Source organism: Anser brachyrhynchus (genome assembly GCF_964034855.1).
Source record: "Anser brachyrhynchus genome assembly, chromosome: W".
NCBI classification, from domain to species: Eukaryota; Metazoa; Chordata; class Aves; order Anseriformes; family Anatidae; genus Anser; species Anser brachyrhynchus.
The window spans coordinates 26,010,418-26,025,370 of record NC_137704.1 but is presented as its reverse complement, the minus strand read 5'-3'; the positions used below and the strand labels follow the sequence as shown (position 1 = coordinate 26,025,370).

The 14,953-nt window shown below is 49.6% G+C and overlaps 1 long non-coding RNA gene across 1 annotated transcript; it reads left to right on the top strand.

The window, feature by feature from the left end:
- The first annotated feature begins 1,869 nt into the window (after positions 1–1,869).
- Positions 1,870–7,982, top strand: LOC308184630. Its single transcript, XR_013942725.1, has 2 exons — positions 1,870–5,572; positions 6,946–7,982. It is a non-coding gene; the product is annotated as an uncharacterized lncRNA (long non-coding RNA).
- The last annotated feature ends 6,971 nt before the right edge of the window (positions 7,983–14,953 follow it).

Genomic DNA, 14,953 nt, shown 5'->3' with positions numbered 1-14,953 from the left:
TGCTCTGAGCCCTATGGCACGGTTTCTTTTTCCCCAGGAGGGGTAAATACCGACACATACAGGGTGAAGAGAGGAGCCTGCAGGAGGAAAACCCGCTTCCCCTTCCTCGCTCGCATCGAGCATCCCACAAAGCACAGCCAGGTACTGCAGGAGGGGCGTCAACTGGCGATGAAAGCAGCCAGGAAATAAAAATAACGCAGGTAGGAGAAAGCTGGGAGAAGCAGAAAGTTATTTCAGGAAAAGGAAAGTTCGGAAACAGTTTTTGAGGTAACAGCCGACGTTTGGGGTCGATATAATGTGCCTGAATCGGAACTTCCTCACCTAACAAGAGGTTGGCAGGTGTTTTTTTTTTTCTGTTTTACTTTTCCCTAGGTTATTTTTTGGCTTGTCTCTACAAGAGCTATTTATAAATTATACAGTTCACATGCCCTAAGGAAAGCTTATGGGCTAGAAGTGTCTGTGCTGAATTTTGCATGGCTTTTGCATTTCATTTTTTGCCTCCGTGAGATCCATGAATAAAAATAAGAAAAATGGAAACAGACATCTAGGGACTGTGAACAATCCAATCTACCCAGCTTAATTTGCTCGAGTCCAGTTACCAGCACATCGTATAAATAGTTAAAGACACCGCATCAGGCCCCTCAATGGCTTACAAGCAAATTTGAGGGTTGGTTGCTACTTCTGGCACAGGTTTTCTTTGATATACTCACAGTTCAGCTGTGCTGGTACAGCGTGTAGCCCACGACGCACGTACAATTGAGGTTAACTCTCATAAATGCCCCCAAAAAAGAACTTTAATTTCACGTGCTCGCAGATGTGGAGCTGCCTGTGACTATGACAAAGTTGTGGGTTTGGGGCAACAAAATGATCTTGCTGAGCACAAGGTTTGACTAAAGGGGAAAAGCTAGTTCTGTTTGGTATTTTTCCCTTTTATTGTGTAAGAATTAGCTAGAACGTGACTGACGCAGTGAATCTTAACGCTGAAGAGTTGGTGTGGCCTGTTTGCAATCAAGCCTTGAGAAAGGGAGGGAAAAGGAATATTAAAAATGTCCAAGGAAAAAAAAAAAAAAAAAAAGGATTTAAAAAATAAAATGCAGGAAATTCTCCATTTGGTGAATTCTTCATACATAGCAAAGGAAGCTGTGTTTACAAACTGCGTGCTCATATAAAGTTATTCACTCTGTCCTACTTATAACAGATCGTTATTACGTTTAAGATGTCTCCAGTTCTATAGAAATCGAATTATATAGATATCAAAGCTCATGAATTTATGTCCCAGTCAGCTGACAAAGACCTACACGCTGAATTCCAGTGTCAAAATCCCACCTTAAGTGAAACAAAAGGGAAAAATTCCCCACTTAGTTCAGTGGGTGAGGAGTTTATCCTGTACTCTGATAGGTGTCAGAAGAGAAATGCAGCAAGTGCACTTCAACGCACCTCCTTCCCTTGGTTCACCCTTTTCTGCTTGAATATGAGCACTGGTATCTTCACTTAAAATTAGGAAGACGCTTTTTGCATCCACAGATGGAAATAAATTTTCTTCATAAATGGAGGAGCGAATACATCGAACGCTTTCTGCAAAGGAAAGAAAAGCTGCCCAGATGAACAAGCCCGGGCTGGTTCACTGACGAAAACACCAGAGAAGCAATAACACAAAGGCAGCGTTGTTCACGCTCTTCCATTTCCCTAGCAAAACATCATCCCTAGAAAGCAAGCTGCACGGCCTTAGTTTCAGGGGGCGAAATAGGATTACAAGAATGTAATTTTCACCTCTAATGGGATATCTGGCTCTTGGTAGAGATAACCCAAGCACCCCTCGGCTGACTGTGCTGGTACACCCACAGGTCACAGCTCGGTGCCGTACGAAGCCGCTTGCTCGGAACAAAGAACAAGATTGTCCTGTTAGCTCAGCGTTGAAGCCCGCCTAATAAACCAAGGCGCAAATCCTTACTGCAGCTTTGCTGGTGCTGGAGAAATCAAACAGAGACGGTTCGGGTATCTGCGAACGGCTGCTCTGCTCCGTTTAGATGTCCCACAGCTGTCCCCAAGCCCAAACTAGCAGCAGGTAATGATAAATGCACACGATACAAACCCAAACTGTACCGCACCAGCAGCCACCTTCACTTGAGCTATTTTTTTCAGAACTTCTCCTTGACCGACAAACAAAATTGGTGCAGCAAAACATTGCCCGTACGACAAAGAGTAGTGGCCACTGCTCCCGTTTAGTTCCTGCCATGGAGGAGAAACGGAAGGGGAAACACTTCTTTTTACCACCCCTTATTAAAATGGAAGTTAAACTCGACGGAGAAGGTCAAAGCCAGCCATGGGAGGCAATGCGTTAGGGAAAGGGAGCATTAGGCATGGCAGGTGGTTTTCATAGCTTCATGAGCTAAGCTTTTTTTTTATTTTTTATTTTTTTTCTGCGACAGAAAGTGGTATGGAGAATTGAACTGTGCTTGTTTAGCAAAAAAAAAGAGTATTAGAGAACACTAAAAAACTAAACGAGAGAAAAAGCTTTGGAATTTCTGTTCTAACCACGGCAGCCAAGTCCTTTGCAACGCCTTCCTTGCCTGTTGTCTTACATGCGGCAGAAAAAAGGAACCGAAAATTGCTTCAACGCTAGCGTACGTCACGAGGACAGGTGTCAGTCAGGGAGAAAATACCAGGCATCCAAGTGAAAGGCTGCGGAGAGATCTAATTTGCAGAAGACGCTGCTGAGGGTGTACAAGGAAACATGAAAATCAACATATCGATTTGTTGGCCGGGGCGCCAGTTTTTACAGGTCAGAGCACAGCGTCCGGTGTAGCACGAAGAAGGATAAAACAAGGAGGGCAAGTGAAAAACATGATGTACTGGGAAGCTCGCAAGTAATGGCTGCGTTGCATTTTGGTTGAGTCTGAACATGATTTGTAAAGCCACGTCTGGCTTAGGAAACTCAAATTGAAATGGGCAATTGCTTTTTTTTTTTTTTTTTTTAATTTTTAATGCTAGTGCTGAATTCAGACTAGACAATTATGAGCTTTTCTGCTGTGAGGAAGCTTGGAACTATCATTTCTTTAGAAAACAACAGATACCAGGTTGTGAATCTAAAGCAAATACCGGATTCAAAACACAAATAATCAGAACAATGTACTGTATAATAAACTTCGCAAACTGGATGTGGAGTAGGTGATGTATTTTGGTTCAGCGCTAGAATTAAACATCAGCAGGATGTTTGCAGTGCTGCCTACGCCAGGGCACACGTGAACCATCCCTCACGTCCCCGAAGAAGCCTCCTGTCGGGGAAGGCTGGAGGTTATTCTGTCTGTGGAAGTGTGCTCCCAAAGCCCACCTAGAGCTACGTGCTCTGGGAATGAGAATTCAGTGTTTAGTGCATGGAAGAGTCAGTGGGATCCGAATGAAAGTCAAACTCCGCCTCTGGCCTGATCCAACATAAAGCTGGACAGCAAACTTCAGCGGTGTCCATCTCTCTAAGGCCCTTAATGCTGCAGTCAAGACAATTTGAGATGTTTTGAACAGTTGCCCTGTACCTAGCTGTTCTGTTTCTAGGTTGGTTTAAATTTCAAGCGTTCTGAGCACATTGCTCGCACCTAACCCCAAAACACGACAAAGACAAAGCAGAAAACAGATATTCAGACAACCAGACTGACTTGACTGAGCCAAAAAATATCAGAGCTGGGAAAAAGAAGTCTCTCGATGCTTAGATGTAAGGTCCAGTAGGCTGTATTTTCTGCTGCTCAGAAGCTGTTGCTTTTGTTTTAAGGAATCTGAATTAATGTCTTCTGTCAGCCCGAAAGAAATGAGTCTGGGAGCACCTCCAGTTGGTACATAAATAACGGCAATTGTGCTCAAATGCAGCTTACTGCAGGCTAATTCACTATTCTGCTAGCACTTCTGTGTTTAGTTTATCATTGTTGCTGGTTTTTACTGCAGACAATATACTACCGCCTGGATGCTGGATGTTATTTAATTGACACTGAAAAGGTGGCGTGTCAGGGGAATAAAATTAAAAAAAGAAAAAAAAAAGGAAAAGAAAAAGAAGAACTTTCCCTTTGGAGAGCTGAGCAATAAAGACTTTATGGAAGAAAAGTGAAAAGTGAATTATTTTTTAGTGCTGGTGAAAGATGCCAGCAGGCCTCCCAACTGAACTTCTCAATTATCTATGGTCAAGACAGGCTGCGGTCTGGAAAACAAGAGCTGAGACAGCTTGTTTATTCAGCCTTACAGAGAAGCTGGTGGGGAGACCTCGTGGTCTCTAGTTCCTCAGTGGGAGCTGTTAGAGTAGACACAGCCACGTTCATCTCAGGTGAGGCAACGGGCCCAATTACAGCGCAAGAAATTCCAGTTGAACGTAATGAAAACAAATTTCACCATGAAGATGGTCAAATATTGAAACGTATTAGAGTGGTTGTGGGCTCTCCTTCTTTGGAGATATTAAAAAACCAGCTGCCCAAGGCTCAGGCACAACAGAATAGAATAGAATAGTTGATTTGGAAGAGATCTTCAAAGATCTTCGAGGCCTGACTGCTTCAGGGCCAGCCAACAGTGACGGCGCATTGATGAGGGCATCGTCCAAATGCCTCCTGAACACGACGGGTTTGGGGCATCCGGCACCTCTCCAGGAAGCCTGTGCCAGTGTCTGACCCCTCGCGGTGAGGAAATGTTTCTTCCTGCCCCATCTGAGCCCCCCCCCGGTGCAGTACAAGGACGTAGGCGTGGTAGACCTTCTGTCCCTTCGGCCCCGTCACTACGAGCACCACTTGCCCAACTCGCCAAGCTCCTCACAGCCGGTACACAACGTCATCAGGCCCGGAGCTGCTGCTCCTGAACAACCTAAAAGGCAGCTTACAAGTAAACGCCCTGCTAAAAAAAATGATCAGGGGAGCTAATTAGTTATGCAGTGCCACGGTGACGTGTCTACAGCGCTTCTTCTCGTGATCGACCTCATGCCTACATCCACGTAAAGCTCTACTCTTAGCCACTTTAAAACAAAACAACAAAAAAGTATTTGCCACCTGAGGAAAAGGGCTAAAATAAGCTAAAACAGAAATGTTTTTCCCCTTCAGATTTGACTTGTGCGGTATTAATATGCTTTTATTCGTGCCCAAATACAAAGCAAAATTAAGCATACTTTTAACCTTGCAGCTAGCACAATTCCTGGCTGAAGTACTCACACTATATCCGTTCTTTAAATCTAATGCAGACCACCTGAGTTTGCACAGATCCCAAGCAGTTTAAAATGGGGTTATAGGCTGTCATTACGGCTCCTGATTACAGCCTCTTCAGTCGCACAATGCAGCTGTGGCTCTGTTCCTTCGTTCTTACAGCACGGAAAGGTCTCGGTGAGTGAAATTGCAAATAAATGACTTTCATTAACAGCACTCTCTCATTGTAACCTGTTTAGAATAACCCTGACAGGGCATGTTTTTTGCAGAAAGCATAGCCCGGATCCCAAACCAGCTCTGGATGTGACACGGGCAGCCTCAGCCTCGCTGTTTATTTAAACAAACTCTTTATGCGACAGCCTCTTACAACTGACATTTTTGGTGCCTGTGCGCGCGCGGATGGCGAGGTGAGAGCTGTCAAAATGCATCAGTTGAAAGAGGAATCAAACTTTCCCTATTCGTGAAACTCTCGTTTTTCTTTCCTCTCTCTTCTTCTGACAAAAGCAGCCAATTTTATTCCCTCCTACTACCAAACAGGCTCATGATCTCTCCTTTCTACATCGGTGTAAGAATGCAGAGGGACAGGACACATCTTTTTGCTCTCTGGGTCCTGTTCTGACAGTCAATCTTCAAAGCCTTCCCTTTTGCTTCTGTATTTTACAGAGGAATCAGGCTGACCCTGTTTTATGGGAAGGAGATTGCATGATACACACCTGTTTTGAGAAGTTTACATTCAGACATAAAAATTCCAGGCAGGATTTTCTTTCCTATCTCTTTTTTATTAAATTTTATTAAACTGCCTCAATAGTTCCAATGCCAAGAGAAAAGAAACATAAGCAAAGACGTCACCAACTACGGGCTTTAAAAAAAACAGTTGTGTATCAGGCACCGTAAAATTTTCAGGCACCATAAAATTTCCTGTAGATCGCTGCTTATTATTGCTAGAAGCCTCTCTTCTTCCATTTAGTTGCAATGATCCTTGAGGGTCTCTTCCAACTTTGGATAGTCCATGATTCTATGATTCGATACTGAAATACTTTACACCCTTCACATAGGACACATATGAATATATCAGTAATTTTAAACCATCCTTTAAGAATGGTTAGCAGATATGCTAGAGCACAAAGATGTAATAAAATAACTAGCTACGTTGCTGCTCTCACCCCAGTTAGACCGCAAAAACATGAATTTTTAGTGGAATTACAGCACGATCACATTGATACCAGTGTGATGGCACACGCAATCAGAATCATCATCTCGGCTGATGTCTATACTATGAATCCTTTTCTCTGGATCTAGATTCAAGACCTTAGCTTGCTTTAATCTGTATTATTGTTTTGGTGTATTGTTAATCCAGAAGGATTTGGCTTCATGAGCAGCCCACAGCACGCGATCAAATGGTACACCACTAACCTCCCTTCCTCCTACAGAAAAACTTTCTGCACCACTCTCAGATTGTTTTCTCAGTCACGTGGATCTACACTTTGCTTCTCTCTTTCCAAGGGAAAACGTACCAGTTGGGCCTGGAGGTTCTGTGGCTTTGGGGTTCCCCAAAGACAGTAAAAGCCCCGGTATGCTTACACGGTTCCACATCTCGTGCTAATGAACAGAGCTTTCCTTTGTATAACCCACAGCAATGTGGGTTGCACCAAGAACAAAGCAATAGGCTCTGAGCAATCCTTCCATCAAAAATCTCCAGGATCCACATATTTTAGGTCTTGCTTTTATCTTGACAGCCTTTTTTATTTTATTTTTTTTAAATCTCTTCAAAATCATGTAGTTTCCTCATACCGCAAAAGACTGGAGGATCTACTTTTGATCTGTGGATGGTTATTTCTTGGGTACTGCTCCAGCCCCAATTACTCCAATTGCCTGCCTCAGCCATGAAGAATGTGGAGTTTTCTTCCTCCGTGCCTCGTCTTTGTTCAAAAATTCAACCCATCGACTCCCTTTGCATTTTGGCTTTGCTGTAATTTTGCTACCACCAAAGTAACCCTATACATCAGGAAGCCTCTGGTATCCTCATTATCCCTTTCAACAATACTACATCACTCGCTCCTGCCCTAGGATAACAGAGGACACCTATCCCCTGGTTTCCCTTGTCCATGTAGTTGGTTGCTCAGAAGTCAGTTATGTCTTGAAGCTTTACAAGCATTAATTCATGTGTGCCATCTCCATTTAAAAAAAAAAAGGTAATTTTTAAAAAACTCCACATCTGGACATAAAGATGTGCTAATCGTAACTAAAAATGCCTTGACTATCATAACTGAGACATTGATGACTGCTGTATAGTCTGTGCTTATTTCTGCACCTCTTACCTTGTTTCCTGAGGTTCAATGGGGCATGAATCTGAAAATAAAAGCCCTTTGAAGCACGCACCTTGCTATGTTTATATTGCATATCTGGCTGTTTCAGAAAAATCCAATTAATAATAATAGGCTATGTATCAGTTTACTAATAAACTGATGTGAAAAATGTGTGTAATGAGTCATTTAGGTCCATGGCACTTTCCTGGATTAATAATCCAAATGGCTGAATTAAGATTTATGTAATGAAACCTTAAGGGACCTCTTACTGTCATTTTTGTTAAATAATTTTCTTTAAAGCCGTACAAATAAACATGTTTTTTTTGCATACTAAAACCTAATAGGTCCTAAGAAACCATTACACTCATCTGTGAAATAATATGCATGTTTAAATGCATCTAAATACATTTTTAATGTATTCTTGCTATTCCAAGAGAGACCATTATGTCCCTTGTGCAGCAATAACGGTTTATTATGTCGATTTTCATACAAGCCTTTTTTTTTTTTTTTTTTTTTACCTAGTACAAAAGCAATAAGAAATTAACCCATAAAATCTACACTCGAACAAAATTACAGATTTCACCTAATCCTACAAAATAGAGGAAATTAAGACTATAAAATTACTGGTTTTTATCCCCGGCTCAGCTCATTTTGGTTGTAATTAAAGTAAGCCTAGCTCCATGAGCCGGGATCACTCGCAGAGGTTACGGATTAGAAAACCCGTTATTAGCTCTGATGAGGACTATTAGGATCTAAGCCTCCACGTTGACACCAGTGCTAGGCCATGATGTTGTGGTACTACTGGGAGGTCCCGGTCTCAGGCAGAGCCCAACGGAAGGTCCTGGTCTTCCTTCAGAAGGTTCTGGAGCTGGGCTGAGCCCACCAGAAGGATCTGATCTCCTTACAGGATGGAGACTAACCCACCACCCCTCAGAGGTCTGTCTTGTCACTGTGTGGGTGACTGAGAACTGGAACACGTTGCCCGGAGAGGTTTGGGTTTCCCCTCCATGGATGATCTCCAAAAGCCACCTGGTCACGGTCCTGGGCAACCTGCTGTAGGTGGCCTTGCTTGAGGAGATGACCCAGATGACCTGCAGAGATCCCTTCGAACCTCAACCATTCAGCGATTCTGTGATTTTCTGGGGTCAGCGGCAACGTTCAAGGCCAATGTTCAGTGTTCAATTTTACAATCTCCTGTCACTCATTACTTGCTAAGCGGTGTCTTAATTGCAACATGGAAGAGGGGAGGCAACGAGACTTGATGGAGATTCCTCACTCTCCCAGCTCTTCCATCACCCCAGTAACTGTCTTCTGCTGGAGCTCCTGCCAGGCCCTGCCCTGACCAGGCCATGGGGTGGCCTCGGGCTCCGTGTGGCTCCTGGGGACCCCATAACTGGCCGGTCTCCGTGTGAGGCCTGGGGTCCCACACTTCACAGAACATGATTCTACGAATCCATGAAATAGCAATTCTTATGGTCAACCACCCAACCACCTTCCCCAGATTTGCCACAGCTCTCCTGCCATGGTTGGGCATAACAACGTGAGAAAAGGCAACAGTACATTTATATTGCGCCCAACAGCGTGAGAAAAAGGCAATAGTACATTTATCCAGGGAAGTACCAAGGACTACAGGCGTTATGGTGGATGGCATGAAAGCTCTACAACGGGCCCCAGGCCACATGTCAGATGGCCGTGTAACACCAACTGGCATTACACTGCATGTGTGTGGCAAAGGAGGCGGCGGTGATTTCACGAACACCGGTGGTTGTTTCCATGTAGACTGAGGGAAATGAGGCAAACATAACGAAAACCCAAAGGACCCCTCGTGCTTTTTGTGAACTGGAAACACATTCAGCAGGTGGGGCGTGACCCAGCCAACACACCTACGGAGATCCAGCGGCCGCAGGGCGGCTCTACACGTGCATGCCTGTGAGCTGACACAGCCGGGGGGCGGCCCGGCCACAAGGCCACGCGGCCACCCCCCCCCCAGGGGCACCATTGCGGCGCGGGCGGCCGTCACGTCGCGCACGTCGCCTGCCCCATAGCAACAGCGCGCGGTTGGCCGCTGGCGGAGGCGGGAAGCCCGAGCCCTCTGATTGGCTGCGGGTCGGCGCGAGACCGGCCGTACCCCGCCCCTCCCGCCCAGCAGCGCTTCGGTCGGCGCCGGACGGCGGCGCGGCCGGACGTGGTTCTCTGCGCTCCGTGTTACTGCGGGGCGCAGTCGCCGCGGGCCGCGCGCTGATCTGAAAATCTAAACTCTGAAAGGGAAAGGGAAAAACGTGTGCCTTTGCTGTTTAATGTGCCTGCGAGCAGCAATGAGAAGTCAGGAGATGGGACGGGAAAGGCGTACTAGAGAGGGAGAGGAGCAGCTACAGGCGGCAATAAGAGCTCTGAAACGCAGCTCCAAAACGAGAACAGTTCCTTAGCACAGGGACTGCTGCCCCACGTCTCAGATGCTGCCCGTATATGCGCAGAGATGCCATGCTGTGCTCTGCTCAGGCAGCCCCTGCTGAAGGAAGAAGGGCTGCTATGTGCAAATGGTCAGGAGAGCACAGGGTGGATCTGCAGCCTGCTGAGCCCCGTCACGATGATAATTGAGATGATCTGGGAGAAGGGGATGATCTGGAAGTGGCTGCTGTCATCCTAATAATTGAGCAAACACCAGATGCTCCATCTGATGAGCTGGCTTTACCTCTTTGGCATTGACAGGTTACTCCCTGTGACAGAAGAGAGCTGGGACATCCCAGCCTGAAGGCACAAGGGAGCCACATCAGTGGCCATAAATGCCTGTGGGGAGGACAGAGCCGGGCTCTTGTTGGTGCCCATGCGGGGCACAGAGGCAGGGTCCGTAGCACAGCCCTGGGGGCTCCTTGGGGAGTTCTCCAGCAGCTACATGGGCATGAAGCGGGGCACCCTGCTGGGGCAGGGCATGGACCCAGTGGACCCAGAGTTCCTCCCCGCGCCAAGCAGCCTGTGATTCTGTCACCTGCAAATGAAGTCTTTGGGTCGAGCCAGCAGAAACAGAGCCTAAGAACGGATGGCCCAAATTCCCCATAAAGGGAAGAAGGATCAAAGCAAAGTTACTCATCCCCAGGGATGAGGGTCAACGTTAAGAATTAGGACTGAGGGCTCTCCTACAAGCCTTAGACCCCAGCCCGCAGATGGGCAGTAGGGTGATAGCGGGCAGCTGCCCACCACCAGTGCTAGGGGTGGGTAAAGAAAATAGGGTGGGTAAAGACAACGGTGGTGGGAGAGCACCCAAGAGTTGCAAGCAGCTGTGCTAAAATTGCTGTCACACGCGTGTTGGAGCGACCAAAGCCTGTGGGGCACAGAGGGCAGCCCCCAAGGATTAGCGCGTGGCAATCCGGTGCTGCTCAGCGGGGTTTGCTGTGTAGTTACAGGAACAAGGGCACCTCTAAAGCCGCTTCTTCTGCACCGATGGGAATAAATGCTGGTGCAAACCCCGTTCTGCAGCAGTTGCTGCGGCCGTGTCCTTAGAGGCAGGCTCCAAGTCGCTCGGGGTTTTGTAGGAGAGCGTCTGCTCCTGTTGCTCAAGGGCCTTTTCAGTGCCACAGGAACGGGGGGGAGGGATGGGAGCGCGGTCTGCGCAGTCCCAGTAACTTACTGGAGCATACAGGAACGCAGGAAAATTTATTGCTGCGGGGCTGTTGGAGGGACAGCTTCTGGGCTGGGACTGGGTCTCTGCTGCTGCGTGAGGGGTCTGGGCACGGGGTGGGAGGGCAGGGGGTCCGGGCTGCTGCTTGAGGGGTCCGTGGGGGGTACTGGGTGGGCAGAGGGTCCGTGCCACTGCCTGAGGGGTCTGGGGGGGGGTCCTGGGGGGGGGGAGAGCGTCTGTGCCCCTAATTAAGGGACCTCAGCAGGGGCACTAGGGGAAAAGAGGGGTCTGCAGCTAATGAGGGGATCCCAGCGGGGGTGCTGGGCGGAAAGAAGGCCTGAACACTACTTGAGGGGTCGGGGCAGGGAGGTGGGAGGGCAGAGGGTCCGTGCTGTTATTGAAGGGGTCCCGGCGGGGTGGGCTCTGCCACTGCTTGGGTCTCAAAAACGACGTGGGTGGAGGTGGGTGGGCTCTGCTTGAGGGAGATTGGGAGGGGGTTGGGGGGGAAGGGAAGGGAATGGAGAGGAAGAAAAAGCAAGGAAGGGAGGGAAGGAAAGAGAAAAAAGAGCAGGAAAAGCAAGGGAGGGAAGGGAGGAGGACAGGGAATGTAAAGGAGGGAGGGGAAGGGAAGGTGAGGGAAGGGAAGGAAGCTTTGAAAGCGTCCATAAATGAGGCTACCTCTGCAAGGAGCTCGCGACCAACCAAGCAGAAAGACGAGGCAAAATTGTTTACCCGTCACCAGCCCGCTTCTGCTTCCCCTCGAAGTCGAAGGCGATACCGAGTGGGGCTGGCCTCATCGATTAACAGCTTGCCATCGAAACTCTACCTAGGTTTCTCTTTGCCTTCCCTTTCTTTCTTTCTTTCACACGATAATGCCGTGCATGGATTCAAGGACGTGGAGAAACAAATCGATTTTTCAGCTCGGTAATTGCTGAAAGTATCAGTACAGTGATTATGGACAAGGTTCGGTGGGTGACATTGGTTGTAGGGTGATGGTCGTCCGGGATGGTCTTTAGGCCTTTTCCAACCCTAATGAGACTATGAATCCATGAAACAGCAATTCTTGTGGTCAACCACCCAACCACCTTCCCCAGATTCGCCACAGCTCTCCTGCCACGCTTGGGCATAACAACGTGAGAAAAAGCTGTGAGGAGGCGGCGGTGATTTCACGAACACCGGTGGTTGTTTCCATGTAGACTGAGGGAAATGAGGCAAACGTAACGAAAACCCAAAGGACCCCTCGTGCTTTTTGTGAACTGGAAACACATTCAGCAGGCGGGGCGCGACCCAGCCAACACACCTACGGAGATCCAGCGGCCGCAGGGCGGCTCTACGCGTGCATGCCTGTGAGCTGACACAGCCGGGGGGCGGCCCGGCCACAAGGCCGCGCGGCCACCCCCCCCCCCGGGGGCGCCATTGCGGCGCGGGCGGCCGTCACGTCACGCACGTCGCCTGCCCCATAGCAACAGCGCGCGGTTGGCCGCTGGCGGAGGCGGGAAGCCCGAGCCCTCTGATTGGCTGCGGGTCGGCGCGAGACCGGCCGTACCCCGCCCCTCCCGCCCGCAGCGCGTCAGTCGGCGCCGGACGGCGGCGCGTCTGGACGTGGTTCTCTGCGCTCCGTGTGACTGCGGGGCCCAGTCGCCGCGGGCCGCGCGCTGATCTGAAAATCTAAATTCTGAAAGGGAAAGGGAAAGCGTGGGCCTGTGGTGTTAAATGTGCCTGTGAGCAGCAATGAGAAGTCAGGAGAGGGAACAGGACAGGAAAGGCGTGCTAGAGAGGGAGAGGAGCAGCTACAGGCGGCAATAAGAGCTCTGAAACGCAGCTCCAAAACGAGAACAGTTCCTTAGCACAGGGACTGCTGCCCCACGTCTCAGATGCTGCCCGTATATGCGCAGAGATGCCATGCTGTGCTCTGCTCAGGCAGCCCCTGCTGAAGGAAGAAGGGCTGCTATGTGCAAATGGTCAGGAGAGCACAGGGTGGATCTGCAGCCTGCTGAGCCCCGTCACGATGATAATTGAGATGATCTGGGAGAAGGGAGAAAGGGATGATCTGGAAGTGGCTGCTGTCATCCTAATAATTGAGCAAACACCAGATGCTCCATCTGATGAGCTGGCTTTACCTCTTTGGCATTGACAGAATACTCCCTGTGACAGAAGAGAGCTGGGACATCCCAGCCTGAAGGCACAAGGGAGCCACATCAGTGGCCATAAATGCCTGTGGGGAGGACAGAGCCGGGCTCTTGTTGGTGCCCATGCGGGGCACAGAGGCAGGGTCCGTAGCACAGCCCTGGGGGCTCCTTGGGGAGTTCTCCAGCAGCCACATGGATGTGAAGCTGGGCACCCTGCTGGGGCAGGGCATGGACCCAGTGGACCCAGAGTTCCTCCCCGCGCCAAGCAGCCTGTGATTCTGTCACCTGCAAATGAAGTTTTTGGGTCGAGCCAGCAGAAACAGAGCCTAAGAACGGATGGCTCAAATTCCCCATAAAGGGAAGAAGGATCAAAGCAAGTTACTCATCCCCATGGATGAGGGTCAAGGTTAAGAATTAGGACTGAGGGCTGTCCTACAAGCCTTAGACCCCAGCCTGCAGATGGGCAGTAGGGTGATAGCGGGCAGCTCCTCACCACCAGTGCTAGGGGTGGGTAAAGAAAATGGGGTGGGTAAAGACAATGGTGGTGGGAGAGCACCCAAGAGTTGCAAGCAGCTGTGCTAAAATTGCTGTCACACGCGTGTTGGAGCGACCAAAGCCTGTGGGGCACAGAGGGCAGCCCCCAAGGATTAGCGCGTGGCAATCCGGTGCTGCTCAGCGGGGTTTGCCGTGTAGTTACAGGAACAAGGGCACCTCTAAAGCCGCTTCTTCCGCACCGATGGGAATAAATGCTGGTGCAAACCCCGTTCTGCAGCAGTTGCTGCGGCCGTGTCCTTAGAGGCAGGCTCCAAGTCGCTCGGGGTTTTGTAGGAGAGCGTCTGCTCGTGTTGCTCAAGGGCCTTTTCAGTGCCACAGGAATGGGGGGGAGGGATGGGAGCCCCGTCTGCCCAGTCCCAGTAACTTACTGGAGCATACAGGAACGCAGGAACATTTATTGCTGCGGGGCTGTTGGAGGGACAGCTTCTGGGCTGGGATTGGGGCTCTGCTGCTGCTTGAGGGGTCTGGGCACGGGGTGGGAGGGCAGGGGGTCCGGGCTGCTGCTTGAGGGGTCCGTGGGGGGTCCTGGGTGGGCAGAGGGTCCGTGCCGCTGCCTGAGGGGTCTGGGTGGGGGTCGTGGGGGGGGGGAGAGAGCGTCTGTGCCCCTAATTAAGGGACCTCAGCAGGGGCACTAGGAGAAAAGAGGGGTCTGCAGCTAATGAAGGGATCCCAGCGGGGGTGCTGGGCGGAAACAAGGCCTGAACCCTACTTGAGGGGTCGGGGCAGGGAGGTGGGAGGGCAGAGGGTCCGTGCTGTTATTGAAGGGGTCCCGGCAGGGTGGGCTCTGCCACTGCTTGGGTCTCAAAAACGACGTGGGTGGAGGTGGGTGGGCTCTGCTTGAGGGAGATTGGAAGGGGGTTGGGGGGGAAGGGAAGGGAAGGGAGAGGAAGAAAAAGCAAGGAAGGGAGGGAAGGAAAGAAGGAAAGGCAAGGGAGGGAAGGGAAGAGGACAGGGAATGTGAGGGAGGGAGGGATGGGAGGTGAAGGGAGGAGAAGGAAAGGTGAGGGAATGGAAGAAAGCTTTGAAAGCGTCCATAAATGAGGCTAGCTCTACAAGGAGCTCGCGACCAACCAAGCAGAAAGACGAGGTAAAATTGTTTACCCGTCACCAGCCCGCTTCTGCTTCCCCTCGAAGTCGAAGGCGATACCGAGTGGGGCTGGCCTCATCAATTAACAGCGTGCC